This window comes from Grammomys surdaster, unplaced genomic scaffold (assembly GCF_004785775.1).
Source record: "Grammomys surdaster isolate TR1022 unplaced genomic scaffold, NIH_TR_1.0 202, whole genome shotgun sequence".
NCBI classification, from domain to species: Eukaryota; Metazoa; Chordata; class Mammalia; order Rodentia; family Muridae; genus Grammomys; species Grammomys surdaster.
The window spans coordinates 1,994,767-2,017,338 of NW_021604647.1; the positions used below are offsets into that span (position 1 = coordinate 1,994,767).

Consider the following 22,572-nt stretch of genomic DNA (forward strand, 5'->3'; position numbering starts at 1 on the left):
ATTGGAAGAAAGTCAAATGTATTCTTAACAAAATCAAATAGTAGCATCCATATTACTTTATAATCCTCATTTCTGCAACTAGTTACATGGACTTAGCTGGTATTTATAACTACATTCCTCTACTACCCATTCTGTATTTCCTCTACCCTCTGCAAGCACCTCACAAGGTTTTGGCTTTTTTTCCTAGAAGAGTGACCCATATTTTCATTCCTAATGTGTCTTCATCCTTTGTCTTCCTGCTTGGAATAGGTTGTTTCCCATTGACTTTAATCACAGGACATGGTAGTATTAAGAGACACCTTAAGGGATCTCCTGCACTTCAGACATAATCCTTCTTACCTCTGTTGTGGAGTGGCAATCCAATTTCCCCATGGTAATCTGGATCTATCACCACTACAAATACTGTTATTTGTTTCTTAGCCTGTTGGTTTAAGGTCATTAGAAGCCCTAAATGACCAGGAGGAAGTCTGAGCTTCCAGTTCAATGGAATGTTTGTTGTGGCTCCCCAATCTTTTGTAGGAGCATTCCCCACTCTGGGACCAAAACTTATAGGCCAGCAGAACCTAGAGTTGTGGAGACAGAAAGCAAAAATTTTACTAGAGGGTCACTAGGGGTGATAATAAGTGGAACTATTCTCTTTCCACCTCTTGATTCCTAAATCCATGAATCTTGGCTATGGGAGAAACTGTACCATCTATCAGTTGCTGACTCAAAGCATATACTGCCTTCTGAAGAACTCTGCCCTAATCCCCCATGCTGCTGCCACCTAATCGGTGCTGTAACTGCATCTTCAAAAGGCCATTCCCTCTTTCAATTAGACCAACTGCTTCAGGATGATGAGGAACATGATAAGATCAGTGGATTCCATTATCGTGAGCCCACTGTCACACTTCTCTGACTGTGAAATGAGTTCCTTGGTCAGAAGCAATACTGTGTGGAATACCATGCTGATAGATAAGGCATTCCGTAAGTCCACAGATGGTCGTTTTGGTGGAAGCATTACATGCAGGAAAGGCAAATCCATAACCAGAATAAGTATCTACTCCAATAAGAATAAAACATTGTCTTTTCCATGGAGGAAGTGGTCCAATTGAGTCAATCTGGCACCAGGTTGCTGGCTGGTCACCTCGAGGAATGTTGCCATATCTGGTGCTCAGTGTTGGTCTCTGCTATTGGCAGATCTGGCATTCAGCGACAGCTGTAACCAGGTCAGGCTTGATGAGTAGACATCCATGTTGTTGAACCCAAGCATAATCTTCATCTCAGACACCATGGCCACTTTGTTCATGTGTCCATTGAGCAAAGACAGGGATGACTGAGGAAAAGGTTGACTGTCTACAGAACAGGTCATCTTATATTCTTGATTATTGAACTCCTCCTCTGCTGAAGTCACCTTTTGGTAAACATTTACATGGGACACAAATATCTTCACATCCTTTGCCCATTTGGAGAGATCTATTCACATACTTTTCCCCCAGATACCTTTCTCACCAATTTTCCAATAGTGATCTTTTCAAGTACCTGACCATCCAGTTAATCCATAGGCTACAGCCCCTGAGTAGGTAAACAATTGTACATCTGGCTGTTTCTTCTTCCAAACAAACTGTAATATCAGGTGTACTATCCGAAGTTCTGCCCGCTGTAATGATTTTCCTTCACCTGTATCTTTCAGGGTTGTCCCAGAAACGTGTTGTAGTGCTTCAGCTGTTCACATCTGGGTGGTGCTTACATAACGTGTAGAGCCATCAGTAAAGAGGGTACTAGTCTTCTCTTCTTCAGTCAGCTGATTATAGGGACTACCCCATGTGGCTATATAGGTGCATGCTTGGCAGCAGATAGCACTGTAACAGGAATAAAAACCATAGGCATTTGATCAACTTCTTCATGTAACTTGCTTTTGCCTCCAGGACCTGCTTGGGCCTGATCACAGATATATCACTTCCATTTGATACTAGACTGATGCTGTGTATGTCCTACTTCATGACTTGGAAGATCTGAAAACACCTAGCTCATGATGGGTAGTTAAGGTCACATGGTAACTTGGTGTCCTATTGTCAAACGTTCAGTTTCCACTAAGGCCCAATAGCAGGCCAAGAACTGTTTTTCAAAGGGAGAATCGTTGTCTGCAGATGATGGTAGATCATTGCTCCAAAATCCCAAAGGTCTCTTCTGTGATTCACATACAGGGTCCTGCCAGAGTCTCCAAACTGTATCCCTATCTTCCACCACCACCTCAAGTAGCATCCAGTCCACTTGACCAGATGGACCAAGTTGTAGAGCAGCATGCAAAGCAGCCTGGACCTGTTGAAGAGCCTTCTCCTGTTTCAGACCCCACACAAAGCTAGAAGCTTTCCAAGTCACTTGGTATATGGGCCTGAGTAACACATCTTAGTAGGAAATGTGCTGTCTCCAGAATCCACATAGACCCACTAAACATTGTGCTTCTTTCTTGGTGGTTAGAAGGGCCAGATGCAATAACTTATCTTTCACCTTAGAAGGACTCCTAAAAATTTCACTGAGGTAGATGGTTCTTGAATTTTGGTTGGATTTATTTTCCAGCCTCTGATATCCATATGTGTTACCAATGAACCTAAAGTAGTTGCTACTTCCTGCTCATTTGGTCCAGTCAGCATAATGTTATTAATATACTGAACCAATGTGATATTTTGTGGAAGAGGCAAATGATGGAGATTCCTTCTAAGTTATGATACAGGGTAAGATAATTAATATATCCTTGAGCCAAAACTCTAAAGGTATATTACTGGCCTTGCCAAATGAGAGCAAATTGCTTTTGGTGGTCCTTATGATTAGTTACTGAGAAGAAGACATTTGTTAGATCAATAGGTACATACCAGGTACCAGGAGATGTGTTAATTTGCTCAAGTAAGGAAACTACATCTGGTTCAGCAGCTGTAATCAGAGTTACTACCTGATTTAGTTTTTGATAGTCAACTGTCATTCACCATTATCCATCTATCTTGTGCACTGGTCAGATAGGAGAGTTAAAGGGAGATATGGTGGGAATCACAGCCCTGCATCTTTCAAGTCCTTGATAGTGGCAGTAATTTTTACAATTCTCCAGGAATATGATACTATTTTTGATTCACTATTTTCTTTGTCAGAGGCAAATATAAAGGCTTCCATTTAGCTTTTCCAACCATAATAGTCCTTACCCCACATGTCAGAGAACCAATGTGAGAATACTTCCAATTTCTAAGTATATCTATCCCAATTATACATTCTGGATCTGGGGAAATGACTACAGGCTGTGTTCCGGGACCTACTGGACCTACTGTGAGTCAGACATCAGTCAAAATTCCACTAATTACCTGTCATCCATAAGTCCCTAATTTAATTGCAGGGCCACAGTGTTTCTTGGGTTCTCCTGGAATCAGCATCAGTTCAGAACCAATATTCAACAGACCCTGGAAGGCCTGATTATTTACTTTCTTCCAGTTTACAATTACCCTTGTAAAAGGCAGTAGGTCCCTGTGGGGAAGAACTGGACAAAGGCTAACAGCAAAACTTTTAGGTGTCCTTTCTCTTGGGAATCTGGCCACCCCTTCATTCAAGGGGTTCTGGGTCTGCAAATTGGTTCATGTCTGGAAATTGTTTCACTGGCTGAGACTGCCTTTTGCCACAATCTAATGTAGCCTTTCCTTCATTTGGAACTTTTCTGCTTATACAGTTCAAACAGATATGCAGTAGGCTTCCTATCTATTTCATGCCAGGAACTACCATGACTGATTAGCTGGTACCAGAAGTCCATATGAGTCATGCCATTATAAATTTCCCTTCTCCTGTGCTGACAATTATGGGCTACGTCATTATAAAGGTTTTTCTGTTTACTTGGTACATTATAATAACTGCAACCACTGGCGATTCATTGCTGCCACCTGGTCCTTGTTACCTCAGGGCTCAACTAAAGCCATTGCCTTTAATTCATCCAATAGAGCAGCAGTATCTCCAACCCCAAGGTCTAGCAAACTCATTAAGCTCCTTAATAGTGTAGCGCATTTCCTCATGGACTACACAGTCTACCTCCCCTCTGGGGACCTGTTTTGCCTTGAGTCTAGTTATAGGTCTAGAAGAAACTATTGGTGGGCCTTGAGAAACATTAATAGTGTCTTTTCTGGTATTTTCTTCAACAAAAGTCACTGCCAATTTATCAGAGTATGAGGGATTAATTTCCTCATGTGAAAAAAGCCATTATTTCAAGGGATTTGGCTGAGGGTACTACTTCCTCACATGAAATATACCCTTGAGAATCTGAAGATTCATCATTCTCAGCTTCAACAGGGTCCTTTCACACATCCCCATCAGAAGTTATAGGATCCCATTCTTTGTCACATAATGCCCTTACTTTAACTGCTGACACCCTCTGAGGCTGAGACTTGAATTTTCACTGTAATTCAGCCAACCTCATAATGAGGGCTTCAGTTTGATTTTCTGCAACTCAATCTCTATGGCTGCTGGAAAGGAAACTCTCTTTAAGGATACACTTAGAAACCTTTAGATTGTGTACTTGCATCCAGAGCCATTAAGTTTTATCATACAGATAATGTTTCCTTCATCAAAATTTCCAGAGATACTAAGAAGGTGTGGCCCGGATTCAAAGAGTGCACCACCAAGCCTGGATCTGGGACATGCTTTGTCCCAGATGACTTTGAACTCAGAGATTTCCTTGGCTTGATTTTCTGGGATTCATCGGCACTATGTTCATGCCCAGGAACCCCAGACAAGCCTGTGTATGTTTCTGGTTAGTGGCTCAGAGTCTGTAAGCTCCCTGGGGCCCAGATTAATTGAGATAACTGGTCTTACTATGGGGCTACCCTCTCCTACAGCTTCTTCAATCCTTCCCCAAATTCAATCATAGGCATCCCTGACTTCAGTCCAATGATTGGGTGTAAGTATCTGTGTCTGTCTCAGTCAAATGCTCATAGAGCCTCTCAGTGGACAGCCATGCCAGGCTCATGTCTGTAAACACATCATAGCATCAGTAATAGTGTCAGGCTTTGGTGCCCTCCCATGAGATGGATCCCAAGTTGGGCTGGTCATTGGACTGCCTTTCCATCAGTCTCTTTATTTTTGTCCCTGTAGTTCTTTTAGACAGGAACACTTCTGGGTCAGAAATTTTGACAGTGGAATAGTTACCATATCCCTTCACTTGAGGCCCTGTCTATCTATTGCAGCTGTACTCTCTGCATTCTGCCTCCTCATTGTTGGGCATTTTGGCTAAGGCCACTCCTATTGATTCCTGAGAGTCTTTCACCTACTGGGTCTCTGGTAATTTCTAGAGGGTCTCCTGCCTCCCATCCCCTGAGGCTGCATATTTCCATTTATTCTCCTGTACCTCTGGGCTTCTCTGCTACCTGCTCCCCCATACCTGATTCTGTTCCCTTCACATACACCCTCTTCTTTCCCACCCAGATCCTTCCATCCCTCTGTATTTTCATGGATATTTTGTTCCCCTTTCTAAGTGGGATTGAAGCATCTTTACTGGGGGCTTTCTACTTGTTCATTTCTTAAGACCTGTGGGTTATATCCAAGGTATTCTGTTCTTTTTTGGCTAATATCCACTTAACAGCAAACATGTACTATGCACATCCTTTTGAGTCTTGGTACCTCATTCATGAAGATATTTTCTAGTTCAATCCATACAAAATTCATGATGCCCTCATTTTAAGTAGTTGAATAGTGTTCCATTGTCTAAATGAACCACATTTTCTGTATCCATTCTTGGATTGAGGAACATTTGTTTTTTTTTTTTCTAGCTTCTGATTATTACAAATAAGGCTGTTATAAATATAGTGGAGCATGTGCCCTTGTGGTATGGTGGGGCATCTTTCAGGTGTATGTCTAAGAGTGATATAGCTGCATCTTCAGGCAGAACTGTTTACAATGTTCTAAGGAACTGTCAGATTTATTTCCACAGTGGTTGTACCAGTTTGCTGTCCCACCATCAATGGAGGAGTTTTCACCTTTCTCTGTATTCTTGCTAGCATGTGCTATCACTTGAGATTTTCACCTTAGCCATTATGATTGGTGTAAGATAGAATCTCAGGGTCGTTTTGATTTGCACTTCCCTGATGACTAATGACTTTGCACATTTATTTATGTACTACTCTGCCATTTGATAGTCTTCTGTTATAAATTCTTTGATTAGTTCTGTACCCTAGTTTTCAATTGGGTTATTTGGATTTTTGGAAGTTAACATCTTGAATTTTTATATGTATTAGATATTAGTCCTCTATTTGATGTAGGGTTAGTGAAGTTTTTTCCCTCAATCGATAGATTGCTGATTTGTCCTATTGACAGTGTCTTTTGTCTTACAGAAGCTTTTCATTTCATGAGGTCCCATTTATCAGTTGTTGATGTTAGATCCTGAGCCATTGGTGTTCTGTTCAGGAAGTTTCCCCCTGTGCCAATGAGTTCAAGGCTCTTTTCCACTTTCTCTTCTATTAGATTCAATATATCTGGTTTTATGCTGACTGCCTTGACCAAATTGGACTTGACTTTTGTATAAGGTGACAAATATGGATCTATTTTTATTCTTCTACATAAAAACCACAAGTTAGACCAGCACTATTTTCTCACTGTATGTTTTTAGCTTTATTGTCAAAGTTCAAGTGTTCATTGATGTGTGTTTATTTCTGGGTCTTCAACTTGATTCCATAGATCAACCTGCCTCTGTATGAATACCATGTGGTCTTTATTACTATTGCTTTGGAGTACAGGTTGAGGTAAGGGATGGTGATTCCCCCGAGGATCTTTTATTGTTGAGAATTGTTTTAGCTATCCTGGAATATTTTTTCCATACAAAGTTAAGAATTGCTCTTTTCTTTTCTGTGAAGAAATTGTTTTGTAATTTTGATGGGGATTGTAATGAATCTGTAGACGGCTTTTGGTAAGATGGCCATTCTCACTCTGTTAATTCTACCAATCCATGAGCATGGGAGATTTTTCCACCTTCTGAGGTCTTCTTTGATGTTTTTCTTCAACGATTTAAAGTTCTTTTCATACAGATCTTCTACTTGCTTGGTCAGAGTTACACGAAGTTATTTTATACTATTTGTCGCTATTGTTAAATGGTTTTGTGTGCCCAATTTTTTCCACAGCCTTATTATCATTTGTGTAAGGGAAGGCTACTGATTTTTTTGAGTTAGTTTTATATCCCACCATGTCACTGAAATTGTTTATAAGCTGTAGGTATTCTTTGATGGAATTTTGTGGACTGCTTATGTAGACATATCATCTGAGACTAGTGATACATTGACTTCTTACTTTCAGATTTGTATCCTCTTGACCTTCTTTAATTGTCTAATTGCTTGAGCCTGAAATTCAAGTACTATATTGAGTAGATAGGGAGATAGTGGAAAACATTGTCTTGTCCCTAATTTTTATGGGATTTCTTCTAGTTTCTCTCCATTTAATTTTATGCCTGCAGTTGGCTTGATATACATATTGCTTTTAAAATGTTTTGGTACATATCATGAATTCCTCATCTCTCTAAGACTTTTAACAAGAAGAGTTAAAAGTTATATTTTGTCTAAGACTTTTTAGCATCTAATGAGAAGATAATGTGATTTTTTTCCTTTGAATGTGCTTATATACTGTATTACATTGATGAATTTTCCTATATTGAATCATCCCTGAATCCCTGGGATGAAGCTTACTTGATCATGGTGAATGATAGTTTTGATGTGTTCTTGGATTCAATCTGTGAGAATTTTATTGAGTATTTTTGCATCTATATTTATAACTGAAATTGACCTAAAGTTCTTTTTCTTTGCTGAGTCTTTCTGTGGTTTAGGTATAAGAGTGACTGTGGCTTCATATAATTTATTACTTAGTGTTTCTTCTGTTTGTATTTTGTTGAATAGTTTGAGAAGTATTGGTAATTAGCTCTTCTTTGAAAATATGGTAGAATTCTACACTAAAGCTATCTTGCACTTGGATTGTTTTGTTTGGGAGGTTTTAATGGCTATTTTTATTTCCTTAGGAATTTGGGATGGTTTAAATAGTTTACCTGATCTCAATTTAACTTTGTATATAGGATCTGTCTAGAAAATCATCCATTTCATATACATTTTCCAGTTTTGTTGAATACAGTTTTTTGTTGTAGTTTCTGATGATTTTTTTAATTTCCTGAGTTTCTGTTGTTATGCCTCCTTTTTCATTTTTGATTTGTCAATTTGTATACTGTCTATTTTTCCCTTTAGTTAATTTGGCCGTTCATCTATCTTGTTGATTTTTTTCAAAGAACCAGGATTTGGTTTCATTGATTCTTTGTATTGTTCTCTTTGTTTCTAATTTGCTAATTTCATCTTTGAGTTTGACAATTTTGTAATGTCTACTATTCTTGGGTGTGTTTGCTTATTTCCTGTATAGAGCTTCAGGTGTGCTGGTAAGTTGCTAGTTAGGAATCTCACCAATTTCTTTATGAAGACTATGACTTTTCCACTTAGCACTGCTTTTTCATTGTGCCCCATGAGTTTGGGTATGTTGTGTCTTCATTTTCAGGAAGTCTATAAAGTCTTTGATTTATTTTTTATTTCCTGACCAAATTATCATTGATTAGAGTTTTGGTCAGGTTCACTGAGTATATGGGCTTTCTTTTGTTTTTGCTGTTATTGAGATACAGGCTTAATCTGTTGTGATCTGAAAGAATCAAGGGATTATTTCAATCTACCTGTATTAGATGAGGTTTGCTTTGTGTTTAATTATATGGTTAATTTTGGAGAAAGCTCTATGAGTTACTGAGAAGAGGGTATATTCTCTTGCTTTGGGAAGAATGTTCTGTAGATATATGTTAAATCCATTTGTTTTATAACTTTTATTAGATTCACTGCATCTCTGTTTAGCTTCTGTTTCAGTAACTTGTCCATTTAGAGTGGGGTGTTGAAGTCTCCCACTATTATTGAGTGAGAATGAAAGTGTGCTTTGAGACTTAGCAAAATTTCTTTTACAAATGTGGGTGCTCTTGCATTTGAGGCATAAATGTTCAGAATTGAGATTTCTTGGTGTATTTTTCCTTTGATGAAGATGAAGTATCCTTCTCCATCTCATTTGATAACTTTTGGCTGAGAATATATTTTATTGGAAATTAGAATGGCAACTCCAGCTTGTTTCTTGAGATTACTTGCTTGAAAAACTGTTTTCCAGCCCTTTACTCTAGTGTCTGTTTTTGTCACTGATGTTTGTTTGTTGTATGCAGCAAAATGCTTGATCCTGTTTACTTATCCAGTCTGTTAGCCTGTTTCTTTTCATTGGGGAGTTGAGTCCATTGTGTTGGAAAATGCTAAAGACAGATAATTGTTAGTTCCTGTTATTTTTGTTTCTGGAGATGGTATTATGTGTGTATGATTCTCTCTTTTTGTGTGTGTTGTGAGATGTTTAATTTCTCATGTTTTCTTTGTGTTGGAGTTTTCCTTCCAGTATCCTATGTAGAGATAGATTAGTAGAAATATATTGTTTAAATTTTGTTTTGTCATGGAATATCTTGGTTTCTGCATCTATGTAATTGAGAGTTTTACTAGGTATAGTAGCCTTGGCTGCCACTTTTGTTCTCATAGGGTCTCAGTGACATGTTTCCAGAATCTTCTGGCTTTTAGAGACAAAGGCAAGAACAGTTAGGTTTTTTACGTGTCTGAAGCCAACTTAATCTATAACCAAACTTGGGCCAGATTGGACTACACAAAAATCCTATTTAAATAAATAATAATTATTATTTAGTTATTTAATTGTTAAAATTAGGGTAGTTATAAGTTTGGCAGTTATAATGGTATTACAAATCCTCTATGAAAGAGATCAAGTAGAACACACCTAAGTATAAACGAAGCTGGTAAACTAAATCAGTCTATACTTTTGATGACTTTGGGTTGCTGAATCAAGGACATGCTATTTTGGGAAATAGCCTCTATTTTTGTGTTAATAGAAAAAATTGATGTGGACTTCTTTCAAAGCAATAGGGATTAGATTTGAATGAGGAAGACACTCCAAGAATCTTGTCTGCAGAAGGAAATGTAAAACAGTCAAGACAAACAAACGCAATAGTTGAGATGATTTGTTGATCCCTCTACATGAGTACAATCCAAAAACTAAATGTCTCTACCAGAACTTCAACGATATATAGCTAATGAATCTTGTTGACTACAGAGTTCTCAAAATTCTTCTTGGCATCCTCTCAGAGACGTAACTAAAACTTATACTATAATTTGATTAATCAAACTAATTTATAAAAAATCAATAGCCTTTCTCCTGCTCAAACAAGAAGCTAAAATTATCCTGAATTAATCTATGCACGTTACACATTCCATATTATATCTTTATAGAACTAAATATTGATTTTGAGTTTGTATACTACAGAATAATAGACCAGGAGTGCATCCCCTGGGGAACGCTGACATAACCTGCTTTTCTAGCTCCCTGTCTGATTCTGCCTCACCTGATGCTATTTCCAGAGACTTGCCTCAGAAAAAACAAAAAGCAAAAAACAAAAAACAGAACAAAACAAAACCCAAAAACTTCAAAAAGGGCTGCTAATCTCCAATGACCTTAATTCATTCAGTATTTCAAACTGTTCCAATAAGGACTTCAGTTAAGTCCTGAACTCTTTCAACACATAAAGACTAGACAACACATAATGCAAGCCAGCTTTATGTTGATGTAACCCTTTATTGTTTTCTTTTGGTCCTCAAATAAGAATTATTCACCTCAATTCAGCAAAAATGCAAATACAAAAAGACCATTGTCCCAATCCCTTAATTTAGGTAGATGGTTTTAGCTATTATATATAATTTTAAGGGATAATTTACAAATAATTATGGTATTGAACATAATGGAAACTAAATAGAGAGCTTAGACATTTTTCCTCTTCTCTATCCTTCTTTGTGTCTTAGGTAAAGGGAAGAGAGTTGAAAGGAAAAATAGGGGAATATAGTAGTATTATAAGAAATTAGATTAATAGGTATGGATTATTAAATGTATCCTTAAACAAATTACGGCATTTTATAGCAATAATCTTACATTGGTAAAAGTCTTTATATTTGGATGCAGAATTGAGGTATATTTTGTATATTGATTCAGGTTTAAGGTTTTCATTGGTGTATTGATACTAAATTTAAGATTAATGTTGTTGCCCTAAGACAGGCATTTTGCCTCTGCAGCTCATTTATAATACAGTGTGTAGACCCAGCCATTTAAATGGTTGCTATTACAAATTGTTGCTGATTAAGTAGTTCAAGTTGAAAGTCAAATTCATAGTCTTGTTAGGTCCTAGTCTGGATTATCACAAAAATATATGTATTCTGGGTTATATGGGTAATATTTAACCAGAGACAGGCATTCTTTGCTTGTTCAGATATGCTGTAAATAATTTAATTGTCTTCAGAAATGTCAGAGATCCACAGAATATGGCATTTAAGATTATTTTATTATTAAAAGATCTTTTATCTGTGAGATATGTCTGCTATTGACAATACCACCATTCTACTTCAAAGAAAGTGAAAGACATAAATACTTCCATGTGGAATTGCTTCAATTATGGCAAGCTAGCTACTAGGCAAGGAATGCCCTAACTTTTTCTGCAAACAAAATGATGTCCAAAAAGGACAAATAAATGCAAGACAGTTGACTGTTAAGTTCTTTCAAGACAATGTAAGCTAGTTCTTCATTATTCCTGCTTCATTTAAGATCTATCAGGTCTTCTTTGCTAGAAGGCTGGAGATAGAAGCTCCAATATTATAAGAAATGTTGGGGACTGTCCAAGAAGTCAGTTGTCTCAGCCAATTATTTAAATTTTGGAAGCTGCCTTCCTGCACTTCCTACATACTTAAATCCCATCTCTGATTAGCTTGAATGCTAGTTATAGACTCACAATGAACCTTACATTGTTTAGGATTTAAGAGATTTGAAGGGTGGTAAAACAGGTTAAGATAAAAAATAATTTAGATATAAAACTCTAACTCACCAAGATAGGATTCATGATAAAATGCCAAATATAATGGACTGGGCATTATAAATGTATATGATAACTTATAATTTTCATAAATGTTATAATTATGTTTAACTTATGTCTGAGAAGAAAGGAGCTATTTATTGGAGTAAAAAGAGGATTTATTGAGGTTTGGTGTTTTGCTATGAAGTTGTAATGCTAAGTGTGAGTCCCCAAGATTTGATTGCCCCCAGAGAGGAGAGACTCCACACATAGAACCAGATGACCTTACATTTTTGATTGGCAAATAAAGATGCAAACAACTAATAACAAGGCAGTAAAAATGTTGGCAATGTTTATGTTCCTGGACCTGTAGGGCTAGAGGAGAATCATGAGGGAGAGAACAAGGAAGTAGAAGAGTGAAGGTGCATGCATTTGATGAAAATGTGGACATGCAGGCTGGCCATTTGGAGTTAAAAGGAACCTAGAGGAAGCATAGTAAGTAATAACTCGGGGTTATGGATAGGAAATATATTTTAATAGAATAAAGGGTAGATATCTCTCTAGATCTTGTGCTGTTTAAGGATTATTGTAAATATAAAGTGTGTGTGTGTGTGTGTGTGTGTGTGTGTCTTATATCCAGGAACTAAATGATCAAATGTGAGATGGAAATGTTGGATTGGGATTAAAAATTTCAACAAGACAGTGTATACAGAAACTATCTTCTACAGGTTACTCACCCATAATAACTTTAATATGAGACTGTTTCCTTTCTGAGATTAGCCAATCCACTCTGCATTATTTATGCTGTGTATGTGAAATATGCTGAGTTTCTAGGTAACTATGGTACAGCTCCATTAGAGACCAAATCACCTAGTCCCAGCTTTTCTGTATGTTTGTCTATGGTTCCTTTATTACCAATTACCTCAGTTTGCTTGGTTCAAATATGTACAGATTGTAGCATTTTCTTTTGTTGTATGGAAGCATTTAATTTTTTGACAGTTATTGGCCTTAACACTTGGCCTAATGGAGTCCTATTCAGAACACCCTTTTGTATACCTGTATCTCATGCTTTTCTACCATTTTCAGAACTTCAGGTTTCACATTAAAGGATTTTATCCATTCATAGTTGACTTTTGTACAAAGTGATAGACACAGGTATAATTTCATTCTTTTATGTGTTCACATGCACTTTATTCTAAGGACAAATTATTAAGATGTTGTCTTTTCTCCAGTGCATATTTTTGGGAAATATCAGATAACTATTATTATTTACCCTCATGTTTGGTTTTTTTGTTTGATTCCATTGCTTTGTTTTTGCATCAGTATCATTCTTGTTATTTCCATAGTTCTGTAAGTTTAACTATTAATTCATTAACTTATATGTGTATAAAATTATTCTTAATATTCTGTATATATTAGTTAATGATAGAAATTAATATATCAGCAGTCATTCCTTAACCATCTAGTTCCCTAAATAAGCATACTGAGAACTTAAAAATTTTTCAAGGCTTAGGCCTTAGCTTCACAGATGCACAAATAGCTATCCCCATCACCTAAGTAGCTAGCTGTACCTTCCAGGACCATAGTCATGCCCATCTCCTCTGATGTCTCCTTGTTGAAACCCTGTTCTCTTTCTTCTTCCCATTCTTTCCCATGAAGTCCCACCTTACATTTCTTGCCCAGCTAATTAGCCATCAAATTTTTATATTGACAAGTACCACATTTATGCAGACACTCCCTATGTGTCTTTTGATTAGTGGCTTGAAGCCATTAATATTTAAAAATTTTAAGGCTGCAGAAATGGCTTAGGTTAAGAGCTATACCAGAGGAACTAGATTTAATACCTAGAACTCACATGTCAAATAACGCTCATCTATAACTTCAAATTAAAAAGGCACAAACACTGTCAAACGGACATTACAAACACTACATGTATGCATAGAAGAGACATATATGTGTGCAAAATATTCATTAACTGAAAATAAAGGTGGTAATTAAAGCTCAAAGAACATTATAAATTCATTATTTTAAGGTACGTGTGTATGTGTGCTTTTACTGTGTTCTCAATAATGTTTATGTTTTAATAATTGTAGCTTCTTTCCCTTTCCTTTCTGAAGTCTTTTGGCTATGCATGTTCTGTTCATAAACTAATTTTTCTCTATGGAGATTGTTTGGTAGGCAAGAATTCTTTTGGTCTGTTTATATTATAGAAACCACTTCCTTTTCCTTTAACTGTGGCAGATAAATTTTCTGGTCTGGTTTGGAATCTCTTCTTTTAGGACTTTGAGTACATTTTTAAAGGCTCTTATGTATTTTATGTTTTCCCTTAAGAAGTCACCTGTTATTCTGTTGAACTTTTTCTTTGTTCCCTCTATATGTGTCTGGTGGTTTGTTTCTGTTTTGTTTGTTTGTTCTTTCTTCCTTCCTTTCTTTCTTTTTTGTAGATTTCTATGCCCCCTATTTTTTTTCTGCATAGTGTTTTAACTTTAAAATGCCATGGATAATTTCTTTTCTGGCCATATTTGGTGTACTATGAGCTACTTGTACTCATATGAATATGTATTTCCTTAACTAGGGAAAAGCTGTATTCAATGATACTAATGAAGATATGGTCCATGCCTTTGGTCTGATATTTTTCTTCTTACATACTTACTTACTTACCTATAATAAGCACACATGATCTTTTCACAGTATTCTAAACTTCCTCAATATTCCCTCTGTGTGTATTTTTGTATTATTTTACTGAATGTTCCAATTCCATTAAGTTCTGATATTCCATCCTCTACTTAGTCTACTTATAATGTTTTCATCTGAGTTTCATAGTGGATTATTTAGTCTTTCACTTATATTTTCTTTTCAGCTTTAGTTTTCTTCATAGTTTCTATGTTTACTAAATTCAGCTTTCATGTCCTGAATTATAAAAGTGTTTAGTCAGGCTACTAATGTCAAAAGATTAGGATCAGAAAATTTGTGATAGTAGAGCAAAGACTTAGTGACATGAATAGCTCAGAACTCACATCTTATTCTATAATCAGGAGGTAGACAGAGAACACTGGGAATAATTTAGTTGGCCTTTTGAAACTGCAAAGCATTCTTTTAGGACTTTCCCTTATGAATGCCTTTTCTTTATTCCATTTCAGAATATAACTTTCTCTAATTGCCTTATTTCATTCAGTATAAGCATTGGCTCTAACCTCTCTTTTTAGAAAGATGATGTTTCTGCTCTGTTTCATGCAGAGTGACACAACATGATTCTCTCTCTTCTGACAGATTAAACAGAAAAAATTGTTGTTAAAAAACACTAAAACTAAATTTTAAGATGACTACTAAATTTTAAGTGACTTCTATTTGTTCTTTTCACTGGTAAGGAGTTGTACAGCTGAAAAACTTTCAAGTTAATTTTCAGCATTTCACCCCCTTTCAGTTTATATTTCAGGTATTATTTAACTTTATTTACAGAGGTTCTACAGTTCTTTTATTTTTTTTATTTCATTGGAGTAATCTATTTTTTCTTTTCTAAACAATTATTATTTTGATATTAAAATATGATTTCATCATTTCAACATTCTTTTTAATCTCTCCAACCTCTCCTATGTACCATCTCAGTCTCTTTCAAATGCATGGTCTCTTTTTCATTAAGTGTGTGTGTACAGACTAGTTTTATGTCAACTTGAAGCAAGGTGAAGTCATTATCAAAGAGGAATTCTCAACTCAGAAAATGCCTCAATAATATTGGCCTGCAGGCAATGTTGTAGCACATTTTCTTAATTATTGATTAATGTTTTAGGGCCAAGCCCATTCTGGGTGGCGAAAACTATGGGGTGTTGTTCTATAAGAAAGCAAGCTGAGCAAGGCAGTGAGCTTCACTCTTCCATGGCTTCTGAAACATTGCCAGCCTCGAAGTTCCTGCCTTGGGTTCTTGCCTTGACTTCCCTCAGCTATAGACTAATAAGCTGTTTGATAAAATAAATACTTTCCACTCCATGTTCCTTTTCATCATGGTTTTCATCAAAGCAACTAGAAACCTTATCTAACACACACATGCACACACACATGCACACAAACACACATGTACACATATATACACACAGAGCAAGAGAGAGAGAGAGAGAGAGAGAGAGAGAGAGAGAGAGAGACAGGGTCAGAGACAGAGACAAACACTGCTTAGTTCATGTAATGTTACTTACATAAATGATTTAAGTGTTGACTACTTCATATTAGAAACACAGTTGCAGTAACACAAGCAGCTCTTACCTGTGAATGACTATCTTTAGGCAAAGAACTACAATAAACTTTTTTTTCTATTCAGACTTTCTTTCAGCAGGTTCTTGGAACTCTTTTGCATACATTAAAGCAACTAGTTTTATATGTTGATATAGTTTTATAAAAAAGTTTTGCATGTGTTTTACACATAATAAATTCAGAAAAAAATGTTATTGGGCACAAATTGACTACACAACCACAATTGCTCATTAAAATGATTCTTGTATATTCGTGCATTTATAAGGTTATAGAAAGCCAGATATATTACATAGTAAACTGAAATATATACATTCAGAATCAAAAACCAGCAGCACCACAACTTCAAGAAAAGACATAAGTAGATAACTCTAATATTTCCCACCCTTTTTCAAAGTAATTCTTACTTTCCTTCTCATTTATGCACTTTGTGGAACAGCCCTTATAATAAAGAACAATGGGTGGAAATATCCTTGTTTGGATTCTTCAAATAAAAGAGCAAGAGAACCCCAGTGGAGAAGTTAGGGGAAAGGACTGAAGGAGCTGAAGGAGTTTGCAACCCCATAGGATGAACAATGATATCAACCAACAAATTCCCCCCAAAACTTCCAGGAACTAACTCACCAACCAAAGAGTACACATGGGGGGACCAATAGCTCCAGCTGGAAATGCAGCAGAGGTAGCCTTATTGGGCATCAATAGGAGAAGAGCCCCCTTGGTCCTGTGGAGGCTCCATAACCCAGGGTAGGAGAATGCTAGGGCTCTGAGGCAGGAGTGGGTAGGCAGATGGAGGAGCACCTGCCTAGAGGCTGGGGGAGGGAAGTAGATACAGGGTTTGTGGAGGGGAAACTGGGAAGGGTGATAACATTTGAAATGTAAATATATAACCAATTAAAAAGAAAAAAGAAATATTATTTTACATATGTTGCATGATAGTGAAACTAAATGATCAAGGAAATAAAGTGGCTTAAAGAAATGAACAAATTTCTACATATAACTAATCCACCTACGTTAAAGCAAGATCATGTGAGATCATAGCATTAACAGAGTGAATAAATAGACTAAAGAACTAACTAAAAAAAAAAAAAGACCCAAGTAAAAATGTTCCAAATCTGCATAAATTCATAATGGAATTCTCTGAAGCTATTCCACAAAATGGAAATAAAATAAACACTATTGTATCTCTGTTTGTTTATTGTTAACACAACTAAGAGTCACTTAGAGGGAGATTTATTTGAGGAACTGCTTAGATCCCATTGGCCTGTGTTAATATCTATGGGGAATTTTCAGATTACTGATTGGTATGAGAAAAATACAGCTCATTATATGTAGTGCTGTCCTTAGTTGTATAACTAAGTGGGCTAAGTCCTTAGTAGTATAAACATAAGTAAGCCAGTAAACAGAATTCTTCCATGTTCTCTGCTTTGATTCATACCTCTAGTTTTCTGCCTGAAGTTTCTGACATAATTTTTCTCTGTGGTACACTATTTCTAGAAAGTGTAAGCTGAAATAATCCTTTCCTCTCTAAAGTGTTTTTGTTGTTGTTGTTGTTGCTGTTGTTTTTTATTTTTATTTTTTTTAGTCCTGGTGTTTATTACAGCAGGAGAAAAAGCTCTAAGTAGGAACATTACTAAACTCTTTCTGTGAATTTAACATTACTGTATTGTCAAAACCAGGAAGTCAACAGAAATTTAAATTAGCATGGAATTAAAGATAAAACTCACATCATAGTTTGAACAGATGCAGAAAAGGCATTTGACAAAATCTAGTATCTGCTGAGAGGATTGTGGGCTGCATATGATAAAATAAACTGTATAGAATTATCAAAAGTAATAAAAATAAGAAAATAAAATTTTAAATGTTCTATAGAGAATAAGATTAGAAGGCACATAATTTAATATAAAAAGAGCTATCTATGAAAACCCCAAATCTGGAATTATCCTTAACAATTAAATTCCCATGAGAGCCAGATATGCCACTCTTTCTTAAGTATCCAAAGGATTCTATTTCTTACAGAGTCATTTCCTCATTGTTTGTTGTTACTTTATTTACAATAGGCAAGGAATTGAAACAACCTAGATATTTAACTAATGCATGGAAACTGTGATTGTGTTACATACATTCCATACATTTTTGTACAGCTGTAAAGAAACATGGTAGCAGGCAGGGAGACATGATACTGGCAGAGGTGCTAAGAGTTCTACATCTTCATCTGAGAAGCCATTCAGGAGAGCTTCAAGCCAGGTAGGGGGAGGGTTTCAAACTTCCTCCAACAAGGCCACACCTATTTCAACAAGGGCATATCTTCTAATAGTGTAAGTCTCTGGTACAAACATATTCAAACCACCACATGTGGCAACCAGGTATCTGTGATAAAAGTCAATAGAAAAAAATACATTTTCTTGTACTCATTTCCTTTTCACTCCCTACAAGCACTAGTAAAGCTGAAAACAGGTCACATGAACAAGGATATTTTCCTACATTTCCCCACTTTCTTGCAAAGAGAAAATGTGACAAAAAATGTTATTTGAAATTAATGTTTTCAAACAAATGAAGTGTTTGGATCTAGTTTCCACAAGTAAACAGCATCTAGGCCTCTGACTATACTCTAGTGAAAGGTTATGACTTCCAGGTAGAGCAGGAATGAAAGGAAATTGCCAGTGAATTTGGGTAAATTCACAGAAAGTAGAAGATTTAAAGTAAAGTCAATCAAAACATTTTTTAACTCTCTCTAAATTTAGCACTAATAAAAATCAATATTGAAAAATGATGTGTCAGGCACTGAGCTATATCTTTCTTCCAAAGGCAACAAGTGAGTGGTCATGAAGGCCCACTAAAAAAGTGAGCTGTATCCTGGATCAGTGTTCTCATAATATCCACAATGTCTCATCACTCTAATGTCTGTTACTGGAACTTAAAACATAATTTTATAAACATTTAAATTTACAAAAGCAGTAAAACACTTAGAGATCAACAAGTTCTTTAAGGTAAAATGATTGAATCTCTCATTCCTTTTTTTTTTTTTTTTTTTTTTTTTTTTTGGTTTTTCGAGACAGGGTTTCTCTGTGTAGCCCTGGCTGTCCTGGAACTCCCTCTGTAGACCAGGCTGGCCTCAAACTCAGAAATCCGCCTGCCTCTGCCTCCCAAGTGCTGGGATTAAAGGCATGCGCCACCACTGCCCGGCTCTCATTCCTTTTTATACAAACAAAAATAATAAAAATAATTTTCTAAAAATATTATCTAATGAATTCCTATTTGCTTTCTTTACATGCTCACATATTGCCTATGAAGCAAAGGATGATAGGAAATGACAATATCTAACTATCTTTCTAAATTCAAGAATTTGTTTCACTGTCTCAAGTATTAATGAAGCTGTTGTTCTTATATATTCTTCTGTGTATGTATATTTAAATTATATGTATTCTAAAATAGTAGAGATACTTTGTGATATTGTCTGTTCTTCAAAAGGTGATTATTAGTAAAGTTAGTAAACAAGGACAGAAACAGGCATCTGGCAGCCTAGAAACAGATAACCAAAAATTTTAATCCAGTTGTTTCTCCTTTTTTCCTTAAACCACATGGGGATGAAGTTATTAACTAGCAAAGTTAATTCTAAAGTTAGCACTTTGGAATTAATCCAAGACAAGAGAATGTTCTTGAGAATATCTTAATGAGAAGATTATCATTGAGGAATTCATTAAATCACACTTCTGAGGGTTTGATACAAAAGGTTTTAATTTGTTTGGGAAAGGGGTGAGCACTCAGAGAAGACTTTTAATAGCCATCTCATTAACAGGTAATGCCAATTTTATTTTATCCTCTTTCAAATTGCTAATTGGAGCCTTAACGAGTTGATAGAATTCAAGTAACTGTATTATCACTGAATTATTTGAACCATTTGTTTTTCCGTTCTATGATTGTTGTAGTAAGAGCAGTAAAATTAATAATATAACAAGAAAGTTACCTTTCTGGAAAACATACCAAACTAATTACCTGATACTAGTCTCTCCTGGATATATAGTAGTTACTAACTACATACAAGTGTGTAACATTTAAATTATTTCAAATTCCCCAGATACACACATGGTTTGTCAAACTAATATTGGTAACATGGTATCTACATGATATTCATTATTCATCTCAACTCTTTGTCTCGATGTTTCTAATCAATGGGCAAGGTGTAAAAAATAAGATATATTTAAATTACAAATGAAAAACAATTCGATCCATCCTTAATATTACATATTTTTTCACTTTAAAATGTCATTTGTCTATTATTTAGCATGAAACATATATTGCTTAAAATAGCCTGCTTTCTATTAATATGCTGAAATAATGGGACTAATAATTTTATTCCATAATGATCATTGTAAATTTAGGGAGATATATCTTTCTTGTATTCTTTTAGAATAAGAACAATTTCTTAATATATTTTGAACTATTTAAAATACACATACAGATTTTGCAAGCTAATTAAAATCACCACAAATTATTTACTGTCTTCTAAACACACCAAGCTCCAAATGATAGCTCCAATCCAGCTGTGGCTCTCTGCAGTAACCTATGTCTGATGGAAAAAGAAGATTCTGTGATGCAGGGCATGTCATAATGTGGAAAAGAAACATCCACCATAGTATAAAGATTGTTCCCCAGAGGGTGGTACTGTTGAGCCCTTGCTATTTCTACCATTTTTTCTTTTTTTTTTTTTGAAAAAAAAAATAGCATTTTTATACAAAACTGTAATTACAGGGTTATCATGTAAATATTTTTGTCTTTGGGTTGTTTCTACTTTCTATTTGTATAAACTACTTAAATAATCTAGTTCTTTGTAAATGGCATTGAATACTTGTAATCTTGGTCAGTTCTTCTTGAAATGCAACATTCACACTTTCAAAATTTTAAGAAATAAAGAAAAATATGTAATGACTTTGAAAATCATAAAGAACATTAAAGTATGCATTAGAATTGCAGGAGGCAAAACAATAGTTTAGAAATAAAATGTGAGATAATAATATCAATGTATTACATTATGTCACAAATATAATTTGATTCAACTGGTTTTAGTTATTTTGAAACTTTATTGATGTTGATATGTTTCATATTTTTTTTAAAACTGTGGAGAACATCCTGTAAGTAAGAGAGATTACTACAGTTGAGAAGTATGTTAAGTTTGATGAAGTGAATTTGGTAAATGGCTAAAGGAAAATCTTACAGACTATCAAGAATTTTGTTTTAATTTTGTAATTATATTTATGTGCAGAAAACTTAGTGTACATTTTTTAACCCAGTTTAGGGTGAGTTCTTTAGCCTTTGCCTTTTCAAGCTTGGCAATGCAAGCCACAGGCTTAGGACCCAGGATGTTACCTCCCTAGTGGCAGCGGATCTCGTCATAACTGTCATTATAAATGGTCCTAATAGCTTCCACCAACTTAGGCAGAGCCCCCTTGTCTTCCGAGTTAACCTTGTGTGGAGGCAACAGTGGTGTGTGTCTTCCTGTGGACCAGGCACCCCAGTCTGGCCTTTCCTTTGATGATGCAGTAGGGCACCCCCATCTTTCGACATAGGGCAGGCAGGAAAACCACCAGCTCAATGGGGTCTACATCATGGGCAATCACCACCAGTTGAGCCTTCTTGTTCTCCACCAAGGTGGTGACTATATTTACTCCTGCTCAGAGGACAGGTGGTCTCTTAGTTGGGACATCCCCTTTGCCAGCAGCTTTCTTCTCGGCATGGGTCAGTAGCCTTTGTTTCTTCTCTTGCTTTGTCTCTGGGCTGTACATGTGGGCAAGCTTAAGCAGCTGAGTAGCTGTTTGCCTATCCAGGGCCTGGGTGAACTGGTTAATGGCAGGAGGTACTTTGAGCCGCTTATAGAGGATGGCTCTTTGCGGCTGCAGCCTGATATATTAGGGCCACTTAACGAAGCGTGTTAGATCTCTTTTGGGCTGGATGTCCTGCCCAATGCTGAAGTTCTTGGGTCTTTTCTCGAACAAAGGATTGACCACCTTTTTGGTCTCCTGTTTCTTGACAACAGCGGGGGCTAGGGCCACCTTCTTCCCCTTGGCCTTCTTTGCTTTGGACATCTTGCTTGGCTGGAGGAGAGAGGGTATCAGGAATTTAAAACTATACATTACTTCTGCCGTAAGCTAAAGAATGGCTCCAAAGTAAGAAATAAAAGGTAAGGAGAAAAGGAAAAGGTCAAAGTATAACTAAGTGGGCAATAATTAAAAGATACTAAAAATTATAAGGTCAAAATTTAGTACATGGTGTACAGACCACAGATCTCCTTCTCTTTTTATTAGTGAAAGCTTCTTAAACTGACCTATTTTAGTAACATTAGCAAAGATTGTTTGTCTATTTTATATTGTGAGATAAAATTACATTGTTATAAAGCTTTG

General features: G+C 36.0%; 1 pseudogene; it reads right to left on the minus strand.

The window, feature by feature from the left end:
• Nucleotides 1-78: 78 nt before the first annotated feature.
• LOC114623817 lies at nt 79-22,257 on the minus strand (annotated as a pseudogene).
• Between the last annotated feature and the right edge of the window lie 315 nt (nt 22,258-22,572).